This window comes from Podarcis muralis, chromosome 6 (assembly GCF_964188315.1).
Source record: "Podarcis muralis chromosome 6, rPodMur119.hap1.1, whole genome shotgun sequence".
Lineage (NCBI taxonomy): Eukaryota > Metazoa > Chordata > Lepidosauria > Squamata > Lacertidae > Podarcis > Podarcis muralis.
In genome coordinates, this window is record NC_135660.1 from 11,962,537 (window position 1) to 11,989,771 (window position 27,235).

At 46.7% G+C, this 27,235-nt stretch overlaps 1 protein-coding gene across 3 annotated transcripts in view; it reads left to right on the forward strand.

The window, feature by feature from the left end:
* The first annotated feature begins 23,156 nt into the window (after positions 1–23,156).
* TBL1XR1 (TBL1X/Y related 1) overlaps positions 23,157–27,235 on the forward strand; it is a 172,160-nt gene continuing 168,081 nt past the window's right edge. The window contains exon 1 of one of the 3 annotated variants that reach the window (XM_028731607.2): positions 23,157–23,742. The gene's annotated coding sequence lies outside the window, so the exon portion shown is untranslated. Of the gene's footprint in view, positions 23,743–24,658; positions 24,793–27,235 lie in introns of those variants that run through there. The other 2 variants (XM_028731605.2, XM_028731606.2) reach the window with 2 other exon arrangements.

Here is a 27,235-nt window from a genome sequence, read left to right on the forward strand (position 1 = left end):
TTCTGTGCATCTGATTATTTTCTTTATTGATCACATTTCTATCCCACCTTTTTCTCCAAAGAGCTCAAGGCGGTATACCTTTCCTCATTTAATCTCCACAACAAGCCTGTGAGGTAGGTTAGGCTGAGAGTGTGTGACTGGCCCAAGGTCACCCAGTGAGCTTCCTGGGGATTTGAACCCCGGCCTCGCAGGTTCTAGTCCAGCACTCTAACCACTGCACCACGATGGCTGCCCCAACATAACTCGCTTTCGGCATCAGAGGTTTAAAGCAGCAAAGTGTGGTGAAGCTAACCAGGTTGGGGGTGGGTTTTGCTCCTCTCCCACTTATGTCCTTTAGGATAAAAAAAAAGAGTCACCTGTTGCTCTTGCATGTTAGCCAAACAGACCAGCCAGGACACATATAGGGCCGCACTGTAAATAGTTTGGAGGCTAGCCAGGGCATACATAACCAATCCAAAAAGTTGTCAAAAGAGAAGGCTAGGCAGGTGCTCAGCATCATTTTAGGGGAATCGGGGTGGGGACCAGATTTTTAAAAAATATATATACATTTTTATTAATTTTTTAACATATCATTTCCAACAGTCATTTAACATAACTTCTTATCTTATCCATATTTTAGACTTCCGTCAACAACCTCTGAAGAGTTTCCATTTTGTATCACTTATTCTGCATTTCTTAATTTCTCTATTACTTTTAATTATCATTAACTAATAATTCTCTTCATAGTCTTCCTTGCAGTATTTCATATAATCCTCCTTACAGAACTTCTTGCAGTTCTACTAGCGTAATCTGATTATTACAATTGCTTTGCAAATAGTTCAGATATTTACTGGGGACCAGATCTTGACCCCGGATCAGGAGAGAGGTACACTGGTGATTCTGGAGCTCTGCCCAGTAAGTAGCTAGATCTTCTCTTCCAAATACAGCATACTGGTGCACAGTTCACAGTGCAGTGGTGTACTGGTAAACTTTGAAGTGCAAGAAGTTCTCATAACAGTCCCCATTGCTTTTAAGGAGAGTCTAAAAATGAACACAGCTGTGCTGGCATCTCTTCCTCCCTCTCTCTTTCTTCTTACACACACCAAACAGCACGCATACGATGCACAATGCTTGATTCATTAGGAGCAACGTGGCTGCAATTGCAGGCATAATTTCCTGAGAGTAAACTCTACAGCCAGCTCAAACGCAAGCTTTTGCATTTAGAAAATGAGAAATGCAAACCATCTTGCAAGGAAATGTTGTCGTTTAAACTGTCAGTGTGAAGCAGGAACCCCATGAAAGGAAAGGAAAGAAGTAACCAGCCTCTACTTCACTGGTTCCTCCTTCTCTGTCTTCTTAAGAATACTTGAAAACCTCATTCTTACCACATTCACGTGCTGGAGCCCATCAGTTACCCTAACACTTTGCAAATGACACTGTCATCTCTGCCTTATCATTATCCCATTTCCATCATGCCGTTCTTCCAAGGTGCTCATGGCAAAGGACATGCTTTCCCTTTTTTTAACCCTTGCATGAACCCTGTGAGGTAGTTTAGACCGAGAATTGTACACTTGCCTCTACCCATATATTAAAATTGTCCCTGCATGTGCAAAACCAGCATAGTGGGAGATTTGCTATTTCCCTTTTCCTGAAATGCAATATTTGCATGTATAGATGGTTGTTGTTTTGACATATGGGAAGCATTTGAAATGCCTTTCTGCTGTCTGACATGGAAAGGCCCAACCCAAGGCAGTTTGTGTGGATCTGCCGATACCTGAAGGAATGCTCCTCCTCATATAAACTGTCCCGGACTCTGAGTACATCACCTGAGGCCCTTCTTCATGTGCCTCCTCCATGTTAGGTCTGGAGGGTGGCAGCATGAGAATGAGCCTTCTCTGTGGAATGCTCTCCCTAGGGAGGTCTGCCTGGCGCCTTCATTATATATATTTTAGGTGCCAGGCGAAAACATTCCTCTCCAACCAGGCCTTTGGCTGATTAAGATTCTATGGGAAGGGGTGGTGGTTATTGCTTTGCTGTTTTGTTTCACTTATTTACTTGTTTTTATCCTGTATTTTCTTCTGTGAACCACCCTGAAATCTTATGATGAAGGGAGGCATATAAATCAAATGAATGAATGAATCATGTTTTGGCTGTAAGTCCATTATTCCGATAGAAGAATGCAGAAACAAACATAACGGCAGAGGTCATTGATTCAACCACAATCTTTTCATCCTGATCCAGTGAATGGCAAAGACATCTGCCGTATCCAAATTGCACCATTCAGTTGATATTAAGATCCTCCTTTGCATTCTCCATGGACTCTGTGGCCAGCATTCTTCTGTGAACTCATCATCTCCAGAGTACGTGTGTCTAGACGGCACAGGGACGATAAGGAGCCGAGCGAACACTATCATCCCTTTTCAGCCACCAACTGCAGCTTGTTCTTGAGTGTTTGCTATCATCTCTGTACAAGTGACTCATGCGATGGGATTTCCATGGTTCCTTATGGGAAACTCTTTGCGTTCAAATAATTTAGACAATCTGGAGATTACATATATATATATGTGTGTGTGTGTGTGTCTGTATATATGCGTAGAGAACAAAAGAGAGCTAACTTCCAGATTTATTCTATCTTGTTTCAGACCTCATACGTTACTCATCCCTTCCCCTCCCTCCCTCTAACATCCCTTCTCAAAATGAATGCCAAGGAACAAAACCTTTATTTGTGTCAACATGTAAGAAGAAGAGAAGAGTTTGGATTTGATATCCCGCTTTATCACTACCCGAAGGAGTCTCAAAGCAGCTAACATTCTCCTTTCCCTTCCTCCCCTACAACAAACACTCTGTGAGGAGAGTGGGGCTGAGAGACTTCAGAGAAGTGTGACTAGCCCAAGGTCCCCCAGCAGCTGCATGTGGAGGAGCAGAGACGCGAACCCAGTTCCCCAGATTACGAGACTACCGCTCTTAACCACTACGCCACACTGGCTCCTGTGGTGATCCTGCCTAGCTCTCCAAGACTCACATACTGTATAACAAAAGCAACACACAGTGAGGATGTTGCAATGGTGGAGAGGACAGACAGGTCTAGGGGACTCTGGTCAGTGGATCCCTTTTGGAATGTGGATCCTTGCAAAAGCTAAGCAGATCCTGGTCTGGTCAGTGCCTGGATTGGTGACTTCTTGGAAACCACATGAAGCCTTGGGTTCCTTGATGGGAGGGCAGGATATCATGTTAGGAAGTAAATAAATAAACTTTGCATTGGAAGTCAGGAGGAGGAAAGTCTGCATGAATGATACTATTGCAGAATTGGGAGGGCTCCCCACCCCCAGCCAGAACTCACCTGAGCTCAGATCTGGCACCTCTCAGGTGGGCGCCATCGCCATTCTAACAGAAAGAGGGAGGTGTTCATGGCGAGTTCTGGCATCTCTTTTTCTAGGGAAATAGCACTGGGAATCGCAGACCCTCCAAGTGTCCCTACTTTCCAGGGACAGTCCCGAATTTACGAAAGCTGTCATGGTTTCTGAATTGATCCCAGAAGGTCCTGCTTTTCCTTAGGACGTCCCTATTTTCATTGGAGAAATGTTGGAGGGCATGGAATTATGCGACCCACTGAGCCAAGGAGATAAGTAACTATACAGAAGACATCTGAAGGGAGCCCTGTTTAGGGAAGCTTTTTAAATGTTTGGGTGTATTTTTATATACAGTGGACGCTCAGGTTGCGAACGTGATCTGTGCAGGAGGCATGTTCGCAACCTGCAGCGCTGCGTCTGCATATGCGCAGGTCACGATTCGACGCTTCTGCGCATGCGCAAAGTGCGATTTAGTGCTTCTGCGCATGCACAAGCGCTAAAACCCGGAAGTAATCCATTCCTGTACTTCCGGGTTTGGGCGTGTCTGTAACCCGAAAACACGCAACCTGAAGCATCTGTAACCTGAGGCATGACTGTACGTTGGAAGCTGCCCAGAATGGCTGGGGTAAGCCAGTCAGATGGGTGGGGTATAAATATTATTACTATTACTATTGAAGAAATGTTGATGGGTATGGAATCAGGGGTTCAATCAGAAGGCCCAGAGAGGACCTGGAATGAGAAAGCGAGATGAGATAGCAAATATGAAAGCCTGATGTTCTTTCTTGTACGGATGAAGTTCTTTCTGGTGCTATACCTTGCTGACCGCTTTCTGCTGAATGCAGATGTACCATTTTGGACGAAATAATGTGGAGGGGGTTTAGTATGCAGCCCCAATTGTCAAAGGCATCGTGTTATAACTGACTGTCCTTGCCAAGGGCGAGGTACCTACTTTTGTTTTTGGCTTTGGTCTCTGCATCAGATAGAGTTTTTACATGAACACAAGGATGAAACGGGACCACACGCAGACTGGGAAGAGTACACAGTGCATTAATAACAGCGAAAGCACCTGCAATGTGTTGTAGGGCAAAGCTAATGGGAGGCAAGTGACCTCTGGAAAATGCTAACTCCAAAATCCATTGGGGGTGTTTGTTTAAAATAGGGCTCTGGGTGATCCGGGAGGTGGGTTGTGGGGAGTATAGCTCACAAGACTTTTAAAGCGCTATTTGTAAGTGCTAACACCTTGAAATGATGGTTATGATTGTGGTGACACGACTATGGTTATAACTGTGGTTTGGAGCAACTGCTGAGAGGAATAGTGAGAGCAATACAACACCTCATATTTCATGGGGCCATCGGTCTTTCTTTCTTTCTTTCTTTCTTCATGGAACTGGGGAAAAAAGCATTGGATTCTTCTTCACTCTAAGTAGCATTCAACCCAAAGCTGCTGGCTGATACAGAGGAGGTGGAGAAAACCACTCCCAGTACCCTTGCTTGATCTCTCCTGGTGCAAAAGTATGGGCTGTGCCCTTGCCAGAGAGCAAGAAAGGAGAGGAGCATTAGCAAGGAGATGAGAATGCAACATTAGCCCTCGGTGTCTGGTTTCGACTGGGGTGAGGGGAGGAAGGGAAGAAGGAGGCAGTTCCATAGAACCAAAACACACACATACACCTCCTCAAATGGTGCTATCCTGCAGGGCCTCTCTGAAAATAGTGTTTCCCCCCATTTGCTCTCTCTCTCTCTGCCAGATCTCTCACCGCTTCCACAGCATGTTGGTCATCACCCATCTCTTTCCACCCATCCCGTGTCCTCACTTTGCATTGCTGCAAGACACTGAGCTGATGTAATGGGATAAACTGAAGCCAAATGGCCCAGTTTAACACAGCCGAGCCATCGGCACAGATCTGTTTTGGAGCTGCATTGCAACGGTGTGATTTAAAATCTTACTTGCATTTTCAGTTTAGAATAAGGCATGCACACACACACAGAGAGAGGGGGGAGACCCCCCCCGACCCTCGGAATATTTTAAAATTCATTTTAAAGTTTTATAAATGAATGATGAACAGGAGGATTCCTATCTATCTATCTATCTATCTATCTATCTATCTATCTATCTATCTATCTATCATCCATCCATCCATCCATCTGTCTATCAACTATCATATATATATTTAAAGGTAAAGGTAAAGGGACCCCTGACCATTAGGTCCAGTCGTGACCGACTCTGGGGTTGCGGCGCTCATCTCGCTTTATTGGCCGAGGGAGCTGGCGTACAGCTTCCGGGTCATGTGGCCAGCATGACTAAGCCACTTCTGGCGAACCAGAGCAGCACACAGAAACGCCGTTTACCTTCCCACCGGAGCAGTACCTATTTATCTACTTGCACTTTGACGTGCTTTCGAACTGCTAGGTTGGAAGAAGCTGGGACCGAGCAACAGGAGCTCACCCCGTTGCAGGGAATCGAACCGCCGACCTTCTGATTGGCAAGCCCTAGGCTCTATGGTTTAACCCACAGCGCCACCCGCGTCTCTATCATTCATATATATATATATATATTCTTGCAGGGTGTAGTGTGAGATGGGCTATCAGCGGAAAATGGGATACATATGCAGTATGATACCACTTTAACAGTCATGGCTTCCCCCAAAGAATCCTGGGAACTGAAGGGTGCTGAACGTCCTTTAGCCTCTTCCAAACCCACAGTTCTATGATTCTATGACCACTAACCTCCTCTCATATTCTACAAGAAATCCTCAAGTGCACCACTTCAGCTGGGCCCCTATTCATTCCCACCCCACGACAATATTGCCTTCCCCAAGCAGCCATTTGGATTCTTTGTGCACTCAGCCAGCCCTGTATGTAACATTAGCAAGCATTGTTCCGTGTGTCCAGGCCAGGGTGCCTTCGGGCCACAGGGGCCATTGTTTTTTCTGCTTTGTGCCTAGCCTTCTTTCTGTAGTCTCATGCTGCCTGGCTTTCATCCAAGAATTGGCTGCTGCTTATTCAGAGTGCTGAAGTTCTGCTTTCCCTTCCCCCAAGGCGAAGACAGAAGGCACCTCAGATAGCCTGCACTAGGACTGCTTTCCAGCCACCTCCTTCCATCAATGCAAGTGCTTGTAGAAAAATTGTACTCCCAGACGCCTCTATGAGGCAGCTGTTATGGGCAGTGAGGGTTTAGCTCCCAGGATGGGATGATCACAGCATTTTCATTAGGCGTATCAGTTTCCTGTGGGCTCAGAACATACAGACTATCACTGGACCTTGCAGTGCTGGGATTCCTGATTGGCTGGGAAGATCCTACATTTAGATTGGATGCTGATTGGTGGCACATGGCTACATTAACCTTTCAACCTTAAAAAATTCCTCTAGAAGTTTTGAGCAGCGGCCACTACTGGTTCAAAACAAAAAACAAAACAAAACAAAACAAAACAAAACAAAACAACATGGTTAGTTGGCTGCACATGCCCTGCATGTAATTCTCCTTGTTCCTCATGGGTACCTCAAAAAAAGTAAATAGAACATATACTTAGAGATGAACAAACACTGGAAGTGTAGGGATTAAGATGTTGGACGTGCATGAGGCAAATCTGAGGTGCCTTGGGTAGCCTTAAGCAAGCCATTCTCCCTTTCACAGAAATAATCTCCTGTCCATGGAAAACTAGTATATCAAGGAAAGAAGCACTCTCCTGACATGCTAGCTTTTTGCATGCAGGGAGTGTTTTATTTTTTTGAATGTGGAGAAGTATATAAACATGTGAAGTCTGATATAGTACAGACCTAGGAATTCCTGGGTCTGCACTTGTAGATTAGGTCCTGCACAGGAGAACACCCAGTCATTTCTTCTCTGGGGCTGGGTCAAGGACCTGAACGAAGAGTCCTTTATAGATGGTTCAATTACATCTATAAACTTGAACGTCTCCCTCCTTGCAGTATTTCCGGCACTGTGTGGTGCCTTTCGATAAGATAACAAGGGGTAGGGCGAGAGCTATTTTCTGATTTTGGAGATACCATAGTTTGACTTCCTTCAAGCATTTTCATGGCCCGCCTTTTTCTTCCTTCGCGTTATGCGACAAACGCATTCCACTTTCCCATTAGTAAAGCAGCGGCAGAGTGACAATAACGTGTCAAATGTTCACCACCAAGAGGCAGAACAATGCCAAAACTATAAAGGATTTTGGAGGTGTCAACTGGGCCTGTTAAGCACTTTTTGATGCATAGTGCCTCTGTTTAGATGATATCAATTATGTGTCCATTCCTAATGACACAGCAGGACTTTAGCTGCGTGCTGTACTTCAGGCGAGAAAATGTCTTGGTCCAGCAATAAGTCCTCTCCGCAAGTCCATCTCTTGACCCACCTACCTTCATCCTGCGAGGAATGAATCATAGAACCATAGAGTTGGAATAGACCACAAGGGCCATCGAGTCCAACCCCCTGCCAAGCAGGAAACACCATCAGAGCACTCCTGACATATGGTTGTCAAGCCTCTGCTTAAAGACCTCCAAAGAAGGAGACTCCACCACACTCCTTGGCAGCAAATTCCACTGTCGAACAGCTCTTACTGTCAGGAAGCTCTTCCTAATGTTTAGGTGGAATCTTCTTTCTTGTAGTTTGGATCCATTGCTCCGTGTCCGCTTCTCTGGAGCAGCAGAAAACAACCTTTCTCCCTCCTCTATATGACATCCTTTTATATATTTGAACATGGCTATCATATCACCCCTTAACCTCCTCTTTTCCAGGCTAAACATGCCCAGCTCCCTTAGCCGTTCCTCATAAGGCATCGTTTCCAGGCCTTTGACCATTTTGGTTGCCCTCCTCTGGACACGTTCCAGTTTGTCAGTGTCCTTCTTGAACTGTGGTGCCCAGAACTGGACACAGTACTCCAGGTGATCTAGATATACTTCCCTTGATCTAGATGCTATACTCCTATTGATGCAGCCCAGAATTGCATTGGCTTTTTTAGCTGCCGCGTCACACTGATGGCTCATGTCAAGTTTGTGGTCAACCAAGACTCCTAGATCCTTTTCACATGTACTGCTCTCAAGCCAGGTGTCCCCCATCTTGTATTTGTGCCTCTCATATTTTTTTTGCCCAAGTGCAATACTTTACATTTCTCCCTGTTAAAGTTCATCTTGTTTGTTTTGGCCCAGTTCTCTAATCTGTCAAGGTTGTTTTGAAGTGTGATCCTGTCCTCTGGGGTGTTAGCCACCCCACCCAGTTTGGTGTCATCTGCAAATTTGATCAGGATGCCCTTGAGTCCATCATCCAAGTCGTTGATAAAGATGTTGAATAAGACCGGGCCCAAGACAGAACCCTGTGGCACCCCACTAGTCACTCTTCTCCAGGATGAAGAGGAACCATTGATGAGCACCCATTGGGTTCGGTCAGTCAGCCAGTTACAAATCCACTGAGTGGTAGCATAGTCAAGTCCGCATTTTACCAGCTTCTTTACAAGAATATCACGGTGCACCTTGTCGAATGCCTTGCTGAAATCATCCTGAATGAGGATGTTGCTTTTCCACTCTGCCTCCTCAGAGCACAATTCCCTGAATTTTCAAGATTCGGACACGAGGAGCGGACCTGGCGTGATCTCTCAGGGGTGGTATGTGCTGACTGAGGGCACCAGAGATTCCGAGCACCCCAAATCACCCTCATCTGCAGGCCGACAGACCAAAGACTCTACTTGTCCCATCCTTCCCCCCCCCCCCCACCTTCCCTGTTTCCCCTCCAAGCCACCGCAATATGAATCATGCTGTTCCGGAAAGCACGTTTGCGAGCGATGCAAAAGAAGCCAAGGAGCTGCAGAAATAATTGCCTTTGACAGTGGATATGCTTTGGTCTCTTGAAACGCATCGCAGGAGCCTGGAAAACAACCAGCGGCTCCTTAAAAGCTTCCTAAAAAACCTGACTCTGTGTGTCGCTGGCAATAGTGACTCAGAGATCCCAATGGTTGATTCTATCTAGATGATGTAACAAGGGGTTAGAAGGCTTAGGAGGGAATTAAAATACCGCTGCAATTAGAATAAAGCCGTGTGTGTGTGTGTGTGTGTGTGTGTGTGTGTGTTGGCGCACAAATGCAGAAAGAATGGGGCTTTGCATTTATTAGAGGGCTTTCTTATCAGTTGGTGTTTTTCTTCCCCCTTCCCCCAAATCACAGATGCTATTGAAACCAGGGGATTAAAAGTGTAGCAAGCTCTTCAAAAACAGAGCTGATCTCATGATCCGCTGCCTTAGACATAGAAGGGAAACAGAGAGAGAAAGAGAGAGAGACACTGAGGTCCGGCGCTGAGGGCCTTCTGGCGGTTCCCTCACTGCAAGAAGCCAAGTTACAGGGAACCAGGCAGAGGGCCTTCTCGGTACTGGCACCCGCCCTGTGGAACACCCTCCCACCAGATGTCAAAGAGAACAACAACTACCAGACCTTTAGAAGACATCTGAAGGCAGCCCTGTTTAGGGAAGCTTTTAATGTTTGCTGCATTAAAGGTAAAGGTACCCCTGCCCGTACGGGCCAGTCTTGACAGACTCTAGGGTTGTGCGCCCATCTCACTCAAGAGGCCGGGGGCCAGCGCTGTCCGGAGACACTTCCGGGTCACGTGGCCAGCGTGACATTGCTGCTCTGGCGAGCCAGAGCCGCACACGGAAACGCCGTTTAACTTCCCGCTTGTAAGCGGTCCCTATTTATCTACTTGCACCCGGAGGTGCTTTCGAACTGCTAGATTGGCAGGTGCTGGGACCGAGCAACAGGAGCGCACCCCGCCACAGGGATTTGAACCGCCGACCTTTCGATCAGCAAGCCCTAGGTGCTGAGGCTTTTACCCACAGCGCCACCCGCGTCCCCGTTTGCTGCATTACTGTATTTTAATATTTTGTTGGAAGCCACCCAGAGTGGCTGGGGAGGCCCAGCCAGATGGGCGGGGTATAAATAATAAATTATTATTATATCATTATTATTATATTGCCCTAGAAAGCATCAACACCCTGCACCTGGCTTTGACCACAGCATATGACAATTTGTATGCCGTTGTCGGGGATGTTGTTGTTACAGGCAACGAGAGCGTATTTGGACAAACTGCGACCTGAAAAGTTGGTTAGACTACCAGGTGGGTACTTAGTGTGGAAACGCTGCAGGGCTAACTGAAGTTCCCTCTGATACCTGCCCCCTCCCAGCATTAGTGGTTTGCCTCTTGGCCCCAGTAGGCCCCACTGACCACAGTGCTCTTCCAGTGGCAGCGTGTGGTACTAGTGCCATGATCTGTGGTGGGTGGTTGCAACCAAGCCGCCTGCCATTTTGAATTTTCCATGCTTCCCTTCTGTTTGAGACAAATCCCTAGGAACACAAATGTTTCTGATCCATTTGCTGCTTCTACACACTGCGTGGCTTTTCTTATAAACCAGGCCTGCCAAGCTGACCGCAGACCACCAGTCAGAAGGAAAGAGGGTGGGGGGGAGGCTGAGGTTGGTGCGGCAGAACCCCTACGGTCCAGCCTCCGCTGACTGTACCCACAGATCCATGAATCTGCTGCCTCCATTGAAATTGGCATCCCTTCCAAATGCCCCATTTTAAGTGGGATAGCCACGCTCTTCTTTCAGGTGCCCTGGACTCTGCCCTCCTCCCGAGGTGCCCCAATTTTGTGATGCTTGTGGATGGGGGAAGCAGCTCTGGTAGCAGCATGGGGCAGGATTGCTTCCCTGGCTTTGGGGGAAGGCGGGAGGGCTCTTGTGCTCTCTCCTTCTCTGAGCTGGGCAGAAAGGCGGAAAGGAGGCGCAAGGCGCGTGTTCCAATTTTTATCAGCAAAATGTTGGAGGATGTGAATTACCAAGGCAGCCCTTATGAAGGAGAAATCAACAGGTGTGAGTGCACATGTGCTTGTAAAAGCTGCAGCAATGGGGTAATAATTTTCGTTTATATCTCTTTATTCGGTAGCCCGGATTCAGTTCCCTTCATCTGCATTTTGTTTCTGGCTGGCTGGGCGATGTGTTCCTTATAGCAACCATGCCCGATTTCTTCCCACTCACAGCGCCTTTTCGGTAAATCCCCCGAAGTATTTTACAGGCCTCCTCGAAATGCCACATAGCGAAAGCTTACCACAGGTCATGAAATTTGATCTCATCCTGGAAACATTTCCTGGGAACCGGCTGCCTTAATATACCACAGCTCCAGTGAGTCGTTGCTGCCGATTTGCAGCGCGGAATTTTGTGTGTGGCCAAATCTCTTCTCCCCTTGCAGGCTCTGTGAGCAATGCCGGGACAGCTGACGGACTGAAACAGATTAAAAGCGCTGAAGGAAACTGGGGTCGCTCCTGACAAACACATCTGCCGATTTGGCCTACCTCAGGTCCTGTCAGAATGCGAACCAGGCTGCGGAAGCACTGCAACCGCCTAATGATGTTTAGGAATGATGGCTTGAATACTGAATCAAATTAACATCAGGGCGCCGGGAGAATTGAAAGAGAAGTCATTGTTACAGGGCATGCTTGGAATATGGTGTGTACGCTGCTTTGTTACTCAGTGGTAGCTGTAGTCCTGTGGTAGCGCAACTGATTTGCATGCCGAATTCAATCCCCGTCTCCAAGTAAGGAGAACTGATGGCTGAAGCAGAAAGCAGATGATACTGAGCTCTGGAGGGTTGGACTCGAACCAACGGCTTCAGATTACGAGAAAGGACATTCTGACAAAACATCAGGTAGAACTTTCTTACAGGAAGAGCTATTTGACTCCCTCAGAAGGTGGTTGACTCTCCTTCCTTGGAGGTATCTAAGCAGAGGTTGGATGGCCATCTGTCATGGATGCTGTAGTTGAGATTCCTGCGTTGTAGGGGGTTGGACTAGATGACCCTCGGCGTCCCTTCCAACTCTATGATTCTGTGAACTCCTGGCAAACTGTTGCCAGCCAGTGTAAGACAGCACTGTGCTGGATGAACCAATGGTTTTGCTTGGCATTAAGGTCGCTTCCCACATAGTTCTATATTTATACCATATAGAATATGTGAAAGGGCCCTACTGAGGCAGAAGCAGCTCTGGTGACAACGCCATCTCCTCCCACCCCACTTTTTTTTTTTTTTTTTGCCCATCACATTGGCTTCCGCTCCTGGCAGCAAAACCAAAGCTAACCTGTATGACCATTAATTTAAGTTGCAAGATAAACATTTTATACCTCCGAGCTTGTTTATTTTATAGTAATTGCTATCAAATACCTGGGACTGCACTATGAATCATGACAACATTTAAAATATTGAATTTTCCCGTCTCAAGATCCTGGCTGGCATCCTGAGATAATCTACTTCTGCCTCCCTTCGAAGCCGTTTGGTCCTTGACGGATGAATGAGTGCCGGAGCAAGGTGTGCAAGATAGATTCTTGCCACGCTGCAACCTTCGTTGCAATGTTGCTGGAATATCAATGCGCACACGGGCTTGGGTTTCTGAAGGGGCTTTGCAACGTTCCTTTCACCTTGCTGCAACTTCTGCAGGGTTGTTTCCTTATTAAGGCTATCAAGGGCTACTACTTCCAGCATTGGAGCCGAGATACCCTCAATCCCAGTTCCGCAGGTTACGAGTGGGGAAGCTGCTATTGTACATGTGTCCTGTCTGCAGGCTTCTCGTGGGTATCTGCTTGGCCCCTGTGGGAACAGGATGCTGCCCTAGATAGACTGTTGGCTCCTCTAACAACAATAATTTATTATTTGTACCCTGCCCATCTGGTTGGGTTTCCCCAGCCGCTCTAGCCAGCTCCCAACAGAACATTAAAAACACGATAAAACATCAAACATTAAAAACTTCCCTAAACTGAGTTGCCTTCGGATGTCTTCTAAAAGTCAGGTGGTTGTTTACATATGATGGGAGGGTGCCACCACTGAAAAGGCCTTCTGCCTGGTTCCCTGTAATCTCACTTCTCGCAGTGAGGGAAGCACTAGAATGTAGCTGTCAACTTTTCCCTTTTCTTGCGAGGAATCCTATTCAGAATAAGGGAATTTCCCTTTAAAAAAGGGAAACATTGACAGCTATGCACTAGAAGGCCCTCGGCACTGGACCTCAGTATCTCAGGGCTGAATGATGGGGGTGGAGATGCTCCTTCAGGTATACTGGGCCGAGGCCGTTTAGGGCTTTAAAGGTCAGCACCAACACTTTGAATTGTGCTCGGAAACGTACTGGGAGTCAATGTAGTTCTTTCAGGACCGGTGTTATGTGGTCTTGGCGGCTGCTCCCAGTCACCAGTCTTTGGGGGGGGGGGGGAAGGAGGCAGAAGTGCTCTCACACTCCATCAGAGCATCGCGCCTAAGCTAAGCAAACACTGCCAGGTTTGGGGAAGGAGGCACGAGGCTCTGACAGGTTGCTGGGGCCCGCGTACCTCCTTAGTAAAGCTATAAATTTTTTTAATGTAATTGTTTTTCCTGACCCTGAATAAATTTTGTGCCCAGGACAACCGCCCAGAGCAGCAGCACCATTTTTGTGTGTAAAAACAAAGCACTGCCCATGTCTTTCTGATGCGAATGATGGAGAGGAGCGACAATTTTTCATGACGTCTGAAAGGTCAGGTGCAAGTTGGATAAATGGATCTTTGTTAAGCCTTGCAGGACTCCCCAAACAGACAGGTGTTATCTGGAAGTCAGGAGGGGGGCGGTTTATTTCACTGCTAGCTTACTGTATCATACAATCTTCGCTCTTCAAAGGGCTGGGCTGCCAGCTTCTTTTTTTAACCAGCTCCTCTTGGTGCGAAAGATTCTTATTGTTATTTCATCTGCTTTCATTATTAACGACTCCATTCATTTAAAGAGGAATTCAGTGGACTAATTAATTTGTTCCCCAGCTTCATTTTGAAGGTTGTTTGGAATTGTTAAATTTGCTTTTAGCTTTATGTTAATATTTTGATGGTGTATTTAATTGGGAAATTTGCCTGTTTTTGTATTGTTCTGTTCATAGTTTGCTTGCTGCTTTGAGTATCCATGAAAAAACTTGGCAGATAGTTCTTAAAAATAAATAAATTTCATTATTAATTCCTTCACACCTTTTAAATGTTTTATGTTTGATTTTTAAAAACCCGGAAACAAATATATACACTAAGAGCAAGGGGAAAAAGAGAAACTATACATTAAGAAAGAGCAAAGGAGGTATAAGGTTGAATACTTTCCAGAAAATCACAACTAATTGACATCTTTCAATAGATCTCTTCCTCTGTCGCTCATTACACAAATGTTTTATAGCAGGTTAGCTTCAATAATAGTTATATTTCAGATTTTTGAGATCCATTCGCAAATTGACAAAAGAAAACTTTTCCAAATTGCTCACAGGCAGTTGTGGGAAGGTTAACAACCATTTCCACATCAGTATCAATAATTAAATCCTTAAGCTAACCCATCAATAGAAACAACTGCATGGCCATTCACTAAATTTTCAGTTGTGTCTGAACCACATTGTTGTGAAATTTATTTATCTCCTGCCACACTCAATGTGGAACTTAATTGATGACCTGACCTGGGTATTTACTACAATACTGCCCCTCTTGCCTCGAAATATGAAAACCTCTGTGGTCTTGTCCCCCTCGTGACCTCTGCCATCTCCTCAAATGTTAAAATACATTGGACATTGGCCACTCTTTCTGTTATGTACTGAGTTGAATAGGATCCAAAATGCAGCAGTCTGATTGGTCCTAGAACAATAGGATCCAGAATGCAGCAGTCTGATTGGTCCACAGGAGCCACCCAATTCAGCTCCAGGTGGAAGTGAATCCACAACCTGATTGGCCTACAGGAGAATCCTGGAATTAGCCAATCACGTGGTGCCCATTGTGTAAATAATGTATATAAAGCAGATATTCTGGGGAAACTTTAATACCTCCTCACCACTATGAGCTGAATAAAGAGCATGAAATCCACTCTTGACTCCGAGTATATTTCACTTTCAATTAGGTTTAAACCAGATAGTTACCAAAGTTATGTATGTCCTACCACATCCAATGTATATAAATAGCACCCAGTAAAGAAAATGGAGGTGTTGGGTGATAATCTGGGGCAATTCCTAGTTTTAATTTTATAACCAAACTTCCACACAAAACTACTGAGCATAAACAGGTATAGTTGTGCTCGTGACGTTTGTCAGGTTCTCCTCCTATTGCCAGTGTTGCACTTTTCAGATCTCTAAGAAGCATTTTCTTTTGCTTCTACTGATTTATCTGGGATGTGCCAATGATTCAGAGACATCACTTTCATTGCATAATTGCCATATTTTTCCGTGTATAACATGCCCCGTGTATAAGACGCCCCCTATTTTGGGGGACTCAAAATTAAGAAAATGGGGAGAGATTGCCCTTGTGTATACGGCTACCCCCCCTTTTTAACATCATTTTTTAGTAAAAAACAAAACCCTAGTCTTATACACGGAAAAGTACGGTATTTACCCCTATCTAGGGATGTTGGGACACGGGTGGTCCTGTGGGTTAAACCACAGAGCCTAGAACTTGCCAATCAGAAGGTTGGCAGTTTGAATCCCCGCGACGGGGTGAGCTCCCGTTGCTCGGTCCCAGCTCCTGCCAACCTAGCAGTTCGAAAGCACGTCAAAGTAGCTTTCTACAAGTAGATAAATAGGTACCGCTCTGGCGGGAAGGTAAACAGCGTTCCGTGCACTGCTCTGGTTTGCCAGAAGTGGCTTAGTCATGTTGGCCACATGACCTGGAAGCTGTACGCCGGCTCCCTCGGCCAATAAAGCGAGATGAGTGCCGCAACCCCAGAGTCGGTCACGACTGGACCTAATGGTCAGGGGTCCCTTTACCTTTACCTCTAGGCATGTTGGCATTCTCCCTATGTACTTTTGTGTTGCTGGAATGGGTGCACGAATAGTGATAATGCCACTTAGTTCGCTTGGATGGAGAGATGTGGGTGGGTGAGTAGAAACTTAAAATTTTTGCATGAGCGAATGCGGCCCTGGAGAAAGTCCCTCACCTCTGATCAGTAGCCCACTTGAATGCACTGTTCTGTAATTTTTCAGGTCATACGCTCACTCATTCATATATAGACACAGCACAGACGGAAATGGTAGCACATGAGACTCTTAACCTCAAGGATGTGGGTTTGAGCCCCACGTTGCGCAAAAGATTCATGCATTGCTAGTGTCGGACTAGACGTGGTCCCTTCCAGCTCTACAGTTATATGATTCTATGTATATAGACACACAGGACGTGGGTGGCGCTGTGGGTTAAACCACAGAGCCTAGGGCTTGCCAGTCAGAAGGTCGGCGGTTCGAATCCCTGCAACGGGGTGAGCTCCTGTTGCTCGGTCCCTGCTCCTGCCAACCTAGCAGTTCGAAAGCACGTCAAAGTGCAAGTAGATAAATAGGTACCACTCCGGCGGGAAGGTAAACGGCGTTTCCGTGCGCTGCTCTGGTTCGCCAGAAGCGGCTTAGTCATGCTGGCCACATGACCCGGAAGCCGGACGCCGGCTCCCTCGGCCAGTAAAGCGAGATGAGCACCGTGCCCCCAGAGTCAGTCACGACTGGACCTAGTGGTCAGGGGTCCCTTTACCTTTACCTTATACAGACACACATAGCCCAATATGTCGGCGCACACAGTCTCTTTCTTGGTATACACAGATGCATCTGCACCTTCTAGGGAGAGTGAGAAAGTCTCCCGGTTGTTGTTTTTGAAGGGCTGGGCATAAACATGAGGCACATTTGCACAGAGGCAGAGAGAGAGATGCAGAGATATTCCAGCAGCCCTTTAAATGAGTGAAACCTGCCAGTGATATTATCTGTCATGTCCCGAAGTAAACTGGCTGCCTAATTGCAACAAGACTTTCAAGACATGTTCTTCTCAGTCTTGAATTACTGGATAAGCAGCAATAGATGCTCTTTGTCTTACCAATGACTTACATATTGCCTTGGTATTCCTTTTTATTTATTTTTAAAATCTGAACTTGTAGAGAGACAGTGTGGTCCTGTGGCTAAGGGTGTGGTTTCCGTTGCAGATGGCAACCTCTACCCTACATCATATTTTAATATTATAATAATATCACAAGTTCATTCCTTAGTTGGAGTTGTTCAGGTTGAATAGGTCTTGAGACTGTGTTCAGCTTCTTTTAAGATTATGGCACACCTATTCTGTGTTCAGCGTACCACTCTTTGAAGAGGATTCGGGTCACGGAATTTTGCATTATCAAGCTTTGTTGAACTGTTCCAAGCGTGATTTGAGACCCACAAACCCACGGTAAAAGCTGAATCCTCAACAACCCCAGGAAAGGTACCGCTCCGGCGGGAAGGTAAATGGCATTTCTGTGTGTTGCTCTGGTTTGCCAGAAGCTGCTTAGTCATGCTGGCCACATGACCTGGAAGCTGTACACCAGCTCCCTTGGCCAATAAAGCGAGATGAGCACCGCAACCCCAGAGTCGGTCACAACCTAATGGTCAGGGGTCCCTTTACCTACCTTAAGAGGGCTCAACTCTGTTCCTGCTTGCCCCTTGCCACTGCCCCAGATGCGTGAACAATATCGAAATCGTGATTCTAGTTACAGGAAGGTAGCAGTGTTGGTCTGCCATAGTCGAAACAAACAAACAAACAAACAAACAAACAAACAAACAAACAAACGAAGAAGTATCTGAAGAAGTGTGCATGCACACGGAAGCTCATACCAATAACAAACTTAGTTGGTCTCTAAGGTGCTACTCGAAGGAATTTTTTTTTTTGTTTGAAATGATGATTGCTCAACTTTAATTGTAGGGGAGAATTCTTCCTGTAGAGAGGGGACTAGAGTTGTTGAAGAGGCAAGGTTTGTTTGCTCTTCTAAACAAGCACATGCACACACAAACACACTAATCCCTAGGGTAGAGAGAGGGGAGGGGAAAAGCCTACACTCTTCAAAGAAAAACTAGTAATATAAAGACAGAAAAATCTTTTGCAACCATGGCAAAACCCCTAGGGGAAGATGTCCGTATACAGCCAAATGGTTTTGAACAATCCCTGAATAAGAAAGAAAAGATCTTCTTTACAAGCTCTTAATTGTTACAAATGTGTGTCAGGGTTAGGCAGCAAATTCCAGAACAGCAGCTAGAGATAAGAAATGTCGTCGTACCAGATACCTGTGTTTTCCTAGCAGCTGAGGGTAACTGCCATCTGAGCTTGAAAGACACAATGCCCCTAGTGTTCAAGAGTAAATAATTGTTCTCCTCCTCCTGAGTGGAGGGCGGGGAAGGAAGAAGAGAGTGGGGTGCAGACCCACTTGCACAAGCAGCCCAGATGTATCAGGGTTCAAGGGGTATCAATTAAGACCTTTGAGAGCCCCTTCAGTCTGAGTGGTGCAAAGGATGGAGAGCAAAATGTCTGGGCTGTAGCATCTGTTTGGCAGGCAGAAATACCTGGGTTCAGTCCCTGGCATCTCCAGGCAGGGATAATAATAATAATAATAATAATAATAATAATCATCTATTTATACCCCACCCATCTGGTTGGGCTTCCCCAGCCACTCTGGGCGGCTTCCAACAAAATATTAAAATTCAGTAATGCATCAAACATTAAAAGTTTCCCTAAAGAGGGCTGCCTTCAGATGTCTTCTAAAAGTCTGGTAGTTGTTGTTCTCTTTGACATCTGATGGGAGGACGTGCCACTACTGAGAAGGCCCTCTGCCTGGTTCCCTGTAACGTGGCTCCTTGCAGTGAGGGAACTGCCAGAAGGTCCTCAGCGCTGGACCTCAGTGTCCAGGCAGAATGATGGGGGTGGAGACGCTCCTACAGATATACTGGGAAGAGGCCATTTAGGGCTTTAAAGGTCTGCCCCGACACTTTGAATTGTGCTCGGAAACATACTGGGAGCCAATGTAGGTCTGTAGGATGGTGGAAGCTGTACCTCAACACATCTGGAGGGCACCACGTTGGGGAATGCTAGTGTACATAATACTGAGCTAGTCGTGCCAGCGGCCTGACTTGCTGTAAGGCACCTTCCTAGGTTTAAACAACAACAACAGGAGTCCTGTTTCTAGACCTTTGACTTTCAGGGTTAATCAGGCTGAAGATGGAACTCGCATTTAGTTCTCTGTCTACATTTGCAGAAGGGAACATTACAGTGGTACCTCGGGTTAAGAACTTAATTCGTTCTGGAGGTCCATTATGAACCTGAAACTGTTCTTAACCTGAAGCACCACTTTAGCTAATGGGGCCTCCCACTGCCGCCGCTGCGCGATTTCTGTTCTCACCCTGAAGCAAAGTTCTTAACCCAAGGTAATATTTCTGGGTTAGTGGAGTCTGTAACCTGAAGCGTATGTAACCTGAAGCATCTGTAACACGAGGTACCACTGTATAGATGTTTGCATCAAAGTTATGCAACCCCCGAGCCAAGGAGCTAAAAAACTATACAACCTTTAAAAGACATCTGAAGGTAGCCCTGTAAAAGGAAGTTTTTTTTAATGTTTAATGTTTTATTATGTTATGGGACGCGAGTGGCGCATGGGACGCGGGTGGCGCTGTGGGTAAAACCTCAGCGCCTAGGACTTGCCGATCGTATGGTCGGCGGTTCGAATCCCCGCGGCGGGGTGCGCTCCCGTTGCTCGGTCCCAGCGCCTGCCAACCTAGCAGTTCGAAAACACCCTCGGGTGCAAGTAGATAAATAGGGACCGCTTACTAGCGGGAAGGTAAACAGCGTTTCCGTGTGCGGCTCTGGCTCGCCAGAGTAGCTTCGTCACGCTGGCCACGTGACCCGGAAGTGTCTCCGGACAGCGCTGGCCCCTGGCCTATAGAGTGAGATGGGCGCACAACCCTAGAGTCTGTCAAGACTGGCCCGTACGGGCAGGGGTACCTTTACCTATGTTTTCATAAATGCAGGAAGCTGCCCAGCGGAGTGGCTGGGGGAAGCCATTCAGATGGGTGGGGTATAATAATAATAATAATAATAATAATGGAATAGGACGTCCCTATTTTCATCAGAGAAATGTTGGAGGGTATGCCGCTCCCTGAGTCCATGTGCGTACAGTGGTGCCTCGCAAGACGAAATTAATTCGTTCCGCAAGTTTTTTCTTCTTGCGAGTTTTTCGTCTTGCGAAGCATGGTTTCCCATAGGAATGCATTGAAAATCAAACAATGCGTCCTATGGAGACCGTCCGGGGACAGAGGGGAAGCGCCGCACGCGTGCGCCTTCCCCTCTGTCCCCGGAGATTGCGGGGCTGGCAACGGGGAGAAGCAATCTTCTCCCTGCCGCCCCTTGCTTCAAAAGAGGTCCGGGGACAGCGGGGAAGACGCGCTGCGCTTCCCCGCTATCCCCGGAGCTTGCGGGGCAAGCTTCGTTTTGCGAAGCAAGCCCATAGGGAAATGCGTCTTGCGAAGCGGCTAAGAAAAAGAAAAACTCCTTCGTCTAGCGAGTTTTTCGTCTTCCGAGGCGTTCGTCTTGTGGGGTACCACTTTATTCGAAAATTGTCCCCAGTGTTCCGAGTGGCTCGTGCGAAACGCGACGGAAAAAGCTCTCTTCTCCAAACTGTGTTTCGTGCCCCCTCCAGTTTGGTTTCCTGTGGGGAGTGGGCAAGGAGGGAGCCCCCACCTTCCCTGTTGTGTCACATTTAGCTGTGCAGCCAAATCCTCTGCCCTTGGTTTGTTTCTCAAAGCTGCATTTCGCAGATGGGGCGTGTTTTTCCTGTTAGAACTGCCCCCCTCCCCCCCACCCTCCGTGGTTCTTTATCCTTCCTTGCCCTCCTACACGCTCTGTGGCTGGTTTGCACATTTCATTTCAAATGTGCAGAACACCAAATAATGACTTGATCTGCTTAATGCAATTTCCTGGTTCCCTCGCTCTCCCTCCTCCTCTTCCCTCTGACAGTAAGGGGAGTTCCCATCCCCCACCCGCTGTTTCCTCCACTCCACTGCTGTCTCCCCTTTCTGAACGCTCCTGCTTTGATTATTTGTATATTTCAGTGGAGGGTTTAGAGACAATGCTGCATCCTCTGGACACGGTTTTTTTGTTTTTACTCCCCACCCCCACCCTGCCTTTTTCTTTCTGCATATTTCCCCGCATACGCAAGCAAACATTCAGATCCAGAATTAGGCCTCTGTTGAAGCTTGGGAAAGTTTCTGGAGTCTTGCTTTTCCTTCCAGCACTTAAGAAAGTTTTTACTCTTTTTGATGGCTGCTGTTATCAGTACTGCCAACTCTGGCTGGCAGAGCCCCCCCAAGGCATCAGAGACGGTTCCCCCCCATCTCCTTCTTCCTGATCTTATTTAAATCGAAGGCACCAATATATTTATTTCTGTTACATTTGTACCCCAGCTTTCCCTTCAAGGAACTCAAGGCGGCATAGGTGGTTCTCCACGTCCTAATTTAACCCCCACCGCAACCCTGCGAGGTACAGTTACTACGCTGAGAGGCAGTGGCTGGCGCACCCTGAGAAATTTGTGTGTGGCCAAGTGGTGATTTGAACCCAGGGCTCCCTGGTCCTAGTCCAGGGGTCAGCAAACTTTTTCAGCAGGGGGCCGGTCCACTGTCCCTCAGACCTTGTGGGGGGCCGGACTATATATTTTTTTTTTTGGGGGGGGAAATTGAACGAATTCCTATGCCCCACAAATAACCCAGAGATGCATTTTAAATACAGCGGTACCTCTGGTTGTGAACGGGATCCGTTCTGGAGGCCCATTCGCAACCTGAAAAGAACGCAACCCGCATCTGCGCGGGTCGCGATTTGCCACTTCTGCGCGTGACGTCCTTTTGCGCGTCTGTGCATGTGCGAGCGGCGAAACCCTTTCCGGTACTTCCAGGTCGCCGCGGGACGCAACCTGAAAATGCTCAACCTGAAGCAAACATAATATGACGTATGACTGTTAAAGGACACATTCTATTCATGTAAAAACACGCTGCTTCCCGGACCATCCACGGGTCGGATTTAGAAGGCGATTGGGCCAGATCCGGCCCCTGGGCCTTAGTTTGCCTACCCATGTCCTAGTCCGACACTCTAACCATGCTGGCTCTCAAAAACGCACTGGGAATTCCTCAATAGTTAACTGGGACTTGAACCTGGCACACTCTGGACCATGCCTTCTCCGTTTTCTACCAGGGCATGTCAGAATGGGCTGTTTTCCCCACAGTGGTATAAAAATAACAACCGTTTTTATTATTATTTACACCCATCTGGCTAGGTAACTTTTAATTCCAATTGACAGATAACCCCTTCATAGTTCCTTCCATTTAGAGGGGTTTCCCTTCTCCTTTGGGGAGGAGCATTTGGAAGCGGGAGGGAAATCCCCCTCCCCACACTTTTATCCCTGCTGTGCAACCCCCATTTAACCTACCCCTGTGCAAATTCTTCTTTTCCAGTATTCTGATGGTGGCATACTATGCAGAGGGGATCTCCTCCACTCCCACTCCCCCACCTCCAAAAAATCGCTGGGCTCCATATCTGCTTATTCCGCCCCTCCCCCGACTTTTAGGGTGGTATTTGACAGACCTCGCAGAAACAGTGAAACACCCCCAAAACCAGACCCCTGCCATGCCCCCCTTGCAGGTGTTTCCCCTCCCCAAAGGCTCATGAATTTTATTTCTCATCTTTGCGCCTCCCCCCACCTTTCCACAGGGCTGGGAACCTCCCCCCCCAAAAAAAATGCAATTCCATTTCACTTTGTCTTGCTCTGCTTCCTCCTGGTTTTTTTGCATGCATGCATGCAAACCCCGGGTTTGTTTGTGTGTTGTTGTTTTTTTGCAGGAAGCAAAAGGAACAGAAAACACAGCCAGGCCTCGCCTCCTCGCTCCCTTCCCCCTTCTCTGTGTATATGTGTCTGTGCGTGTGTGTGTATGTGTCTCTCCTCTCCTGCTCATTTCTGTATGGCTGGCCACATTTCTCTTTCTCTCTACCCCCCCCCCCCCCAAGTGCTGAGTGTCTGAGAGCCGTTGGCTGCTCTGAACCGTTTTGGCTCCTTCCCTTAGTAACAGCTTTAACATTCTGCCTCAATTCCTCTTCCATCTAAATCACACTCACACTCACACTCACAGAGAGAGATTGCTTATTATTAATATTAGTAATATTATTACCTCCTCCTTCCTCCTCCTTCCCTGGGACTGTGATCTGTAATCTCTCCACCCCCCCTCCTCCAACAACCCCCCCCTTTTCTTAAATCCCCACCCCCCAATACACACACACACACACACACACACAGAGGCTCGGGATATAATTGAACACATTGCATTTTTTGGGTGGCTTTTTTGCGGTCTCTATTTTTTTCTTCTTTTCTTTTTGGAGGCGGGGAAGAAGGGGGGGGGGCGCGCCCGGAGCTGCTCCTGCAACTGCAGACCCGTCTTTTTTTTTTTTTTTTGTTCCTACATGCCTTACCTAAATATATATTTGTATTAAAAGCCAAGGGGGAAACTGCATTTCCACATCTCTCTCTATGTTTTTTTTCCTCTCCCTCTTCTGCCTCCATTGCAAAAGGAGGGGGTGAGAACGAGCTTTAACGGAGAGCCATCAATTTGCAAGGTAAGGAGAGAGTGGTTTTGTTGTGTGTTGTGTTTTTTTTTGCGCGTGTGTTTTAATCTTTGCTGCTTTAAACGTACCCTTTGCAAAAGCAGAATATCTGGGGCGGTACGCCGTGGGGGGGGGGTTGGTTTGGTTGGCTGGTGGAAGGAAAGCCTCGCATAAAGTAAATGCAAAAGCCTTATTATTCCCGGGTGGGGGTTGGGGGTCTTGGAGAGAAGGATTTGAAAGAGGGGGGGGGGCGTGTTGAGACCAGAGGCTGGGGGTGGGGTGGGGTAGGGGGAAGGGCGCCTGTGTTTGTAGAGAGTTGGAGGAGGGAGTGTGGGGGATGGGCAGGAGTGTAACATGCATTTTTCAACTTGGCCCTCTCGCTCCCCCCCCCCAACCCCACTGGGAAACCTGGGTCTTTTAACTTTAAATATTTGTTTCCTCCCCCTCCAATCTCTCTCCCCCCCCCCCATGGCTGGGGGCGCAAAGTGTTGATTCTCCGCGTTTTGAAAGCACAAGCTTGGGTTGGGTGGGGGTGGGGGCGCAGGAAAAGGAAAAATAAAATAAAAAAGAACCAGGAAGGGATTTGCACACAAATAAATGCAAGCCAGCAGCCATTATGAAGCAAGCTGGTTTTATAGCCTATTTTTAGACCGATTTTTTTCCTTTTTTCCTTTTTTTTTTTTGCAAAGGAGAAGAGTTGATGATTTCCGTGCATTTCTTTTGCTGCTCGAGGAAGACGCACGCCTTTTGTATAATATAAAGATCGGAAGTGTGGTTTTTAGGTTTATTATTATTATTATTAAAATAAAATGCAAAGAAGGTCAGTGGGGATTTGGGATGGCTGGAAAGCGGGCCGGGTCTGGGAGGGAGGTGAAAGTTTTCTTTGGAAAGGTTTTTTGCGCCTGAAATGCCTGTTTGCAAAAGGAGAGGGTTGGGGGAAGGGAAGCTGGGCTTGTAGCTGAAGCCAGGCTGAAAGCGGGGGAAGGGACTGGTGTGAAAAGAGGGCCTTGCCTGGCGCTTGGCTCTGGAGCGGCTTTGCAAGCGATGAAAAACACAAAACAGGTTCTGCCTTTTGCTTTTTGCATTTATTCCTATTGGGGGCGATTAGATTAAGGAGGGTTCTGCTCTCTGCTTCACCTGCTTTGTAAACTGGGGGAGGGGAGGTGTCTTTTAAAACTCCTCCAAAGTTGTTGTGGACAGATTCCTGGGTTTTAAGTTCTGGGGAGATCCGTTGCATTCGTATTTTATTTTATTTAGTGGACAAAGCACATGGGTGCATCTGCTTTAATGTGTCTAAAGCCCCCCCCCCCCCGATTTGTGCATTCGGTATTTTTCACCAGTTGTTTTTTTGGAGGTCCACGTGCAAAATAGCTGCCTCAGGAAACTGGAAGAAGGCGTGTGAAGCTGGTGTTTCTTCTCTCCTCCTTTTACATCTTTTATTTTCTTTCCTTTGCCCAGCTTAAAAAAACGGGGGGGAAGAGATATGTGTTTCCAAGGCTACTTATTATCAGGGTGTGGTTTCGCCTTCTGTCAGCAAAGACAAAATATCCATGTTTATTATTATTATTCCACAGCCATGGGGAGGAACGTATCAGATAAATGTTGGGCAGCGTGGCTTGTCAAATGACTTTGGAGGTTGGGTTAGGGCAAAATACAGAAATAAGACCAGCGACACACACACACACACACACTCTAGTGTATAAAAGTTTGAGGAAACTCTCACAGAAGTTTTGGTCAGTAGATTGGCGTGGAGGAGAACTTTTTTATTTTGCACGGTGTCCCTGAGTTTTGCCTACTGGGCTTGCTGACTCTCTCGCACGTGTTTTTACTTCCTCAATTTTTTCCACCCCTGCTTGTGTAAAGGAAGTTATAGCTGATTTATATAAGGCACCACACAATTCTCATTTTCTAGCAATCTTGGGGGAGGGGAGGGAGCAGGAAGAAAAGGGGGCTTAATTACTTTCCCCCCTTGCGCCTGTGATCTGTTGCAGTGAATATTTGAGGGTACTGTAACTCTAAATTTTATGATTTCTGGTGATTTCTAGTGTCTCCTTGCAGTTTGGAGACACCTGCACCAACCAAAGTTTAAGAAAAAGTTCAGTTTTCAAACTTAAATTTGTGTTTTCAAGCTAGGCCACATGTCAGGGCCTTATTGGCAATTTTGGTAGAATTTTCATAACCTTGAAGCTGTGCCCGTGTGAGGCTTCCTGCTGGGTTTGACTGCGACCCACATCTCACTAGGGAGTAAACCCCATGGAACTTTGTAGGCCTTACTTCTGAGTAAACATGCACAGGAGTGTGCATTTTGGGCCAGACGTGTGTAAACAGAGGCGAGTGTGCGTTCTTGGAGATATCCGTGGGGCTGTTGGTGTGAATTTTGCGTTAACTGAGCGGTGGATTCTGGGTAAAAGTTGGACAGGTTGCTGATTTGTTGGCGGCACTACTCATTTGAATAAAAAACCGTTTGAAGATTATTCGTTCTTAAGCATATTGTGGTTTTTATAGTAGTACGGGTTTATCGTTTTATGTTTGCATTCTCTTTTATTTGTACGACGCCTAGAGAGTTTTATGGGATGTCTCCATAAACAGAACAAATAAGTAAATAGATGTTGACAGCGTTGTCCGCTAAGAAACTTGGAAAATTTTGTCAGAACGCATGTGGTTGTAAACAAGGGGCATGTCATTCCTGAATGCTTAACAAGTATCTGGGATGCTATTTGTGTATATAGTTACGAAACGACGGATTTGATTTGACCTGGACATTTTGGTGACGTTTGCGCATCGCATGAGCCATGGTTTACCACCCACAAGTGCCACTCTGATCCTCCCTGCTTACACTGGGAGGAAACCAACCTCAATCCGTGGTTTAGTGTTGCATCCAGACCAGGAAGTGTGGTTTGTTTTGCTGCAAACAAACCAAGGTTTGCTGCTGCCTTACCAGTTAAACCAAACCAAATCCTAACTCTTGTTTCAGATGTAATGCCAACTTAGGAATCTTGGCTTGTTTCTCTCTCTCCAAACACTCCTGGACTAAAGAGTGTGTGACTTGCTTGTGCTCTGTAAACTATGGTTTGTGGCATACTGTGGCATGCGAATGAGGCCATTGGCAACTTAGATAGATATTACTGTTCACACTCTTTATAATTGGGTCGTACTGTTACTGGAATTTAAAAGTGTATTTGGGGGAACATAACATTCAGTTCATTTTCTTCCAGTGAAATCATATTTAGGACCACCTTATTTTTCCTTTTTTAAAAAAGGAAGGGCTCTGGAGTAATGAATTTGGCCATGACCAAAGTTTATTTTACCAGTGGGGTGTTCTATTTGCGGAAGCAGAAGAAGAGTACTGCAGGGTGATCCTATGCGTCCAGAAAGTGTGTTTTTAATATATTATGGGCGGGGCTGATGGAGTGGCTTGTTCCCACCCAGTTGACCCCTCCCCCCCCAATAATTGGTGAATACACTCATCTTCCCCAGAGGCATGTGATCGTACATTCCCCAGGGA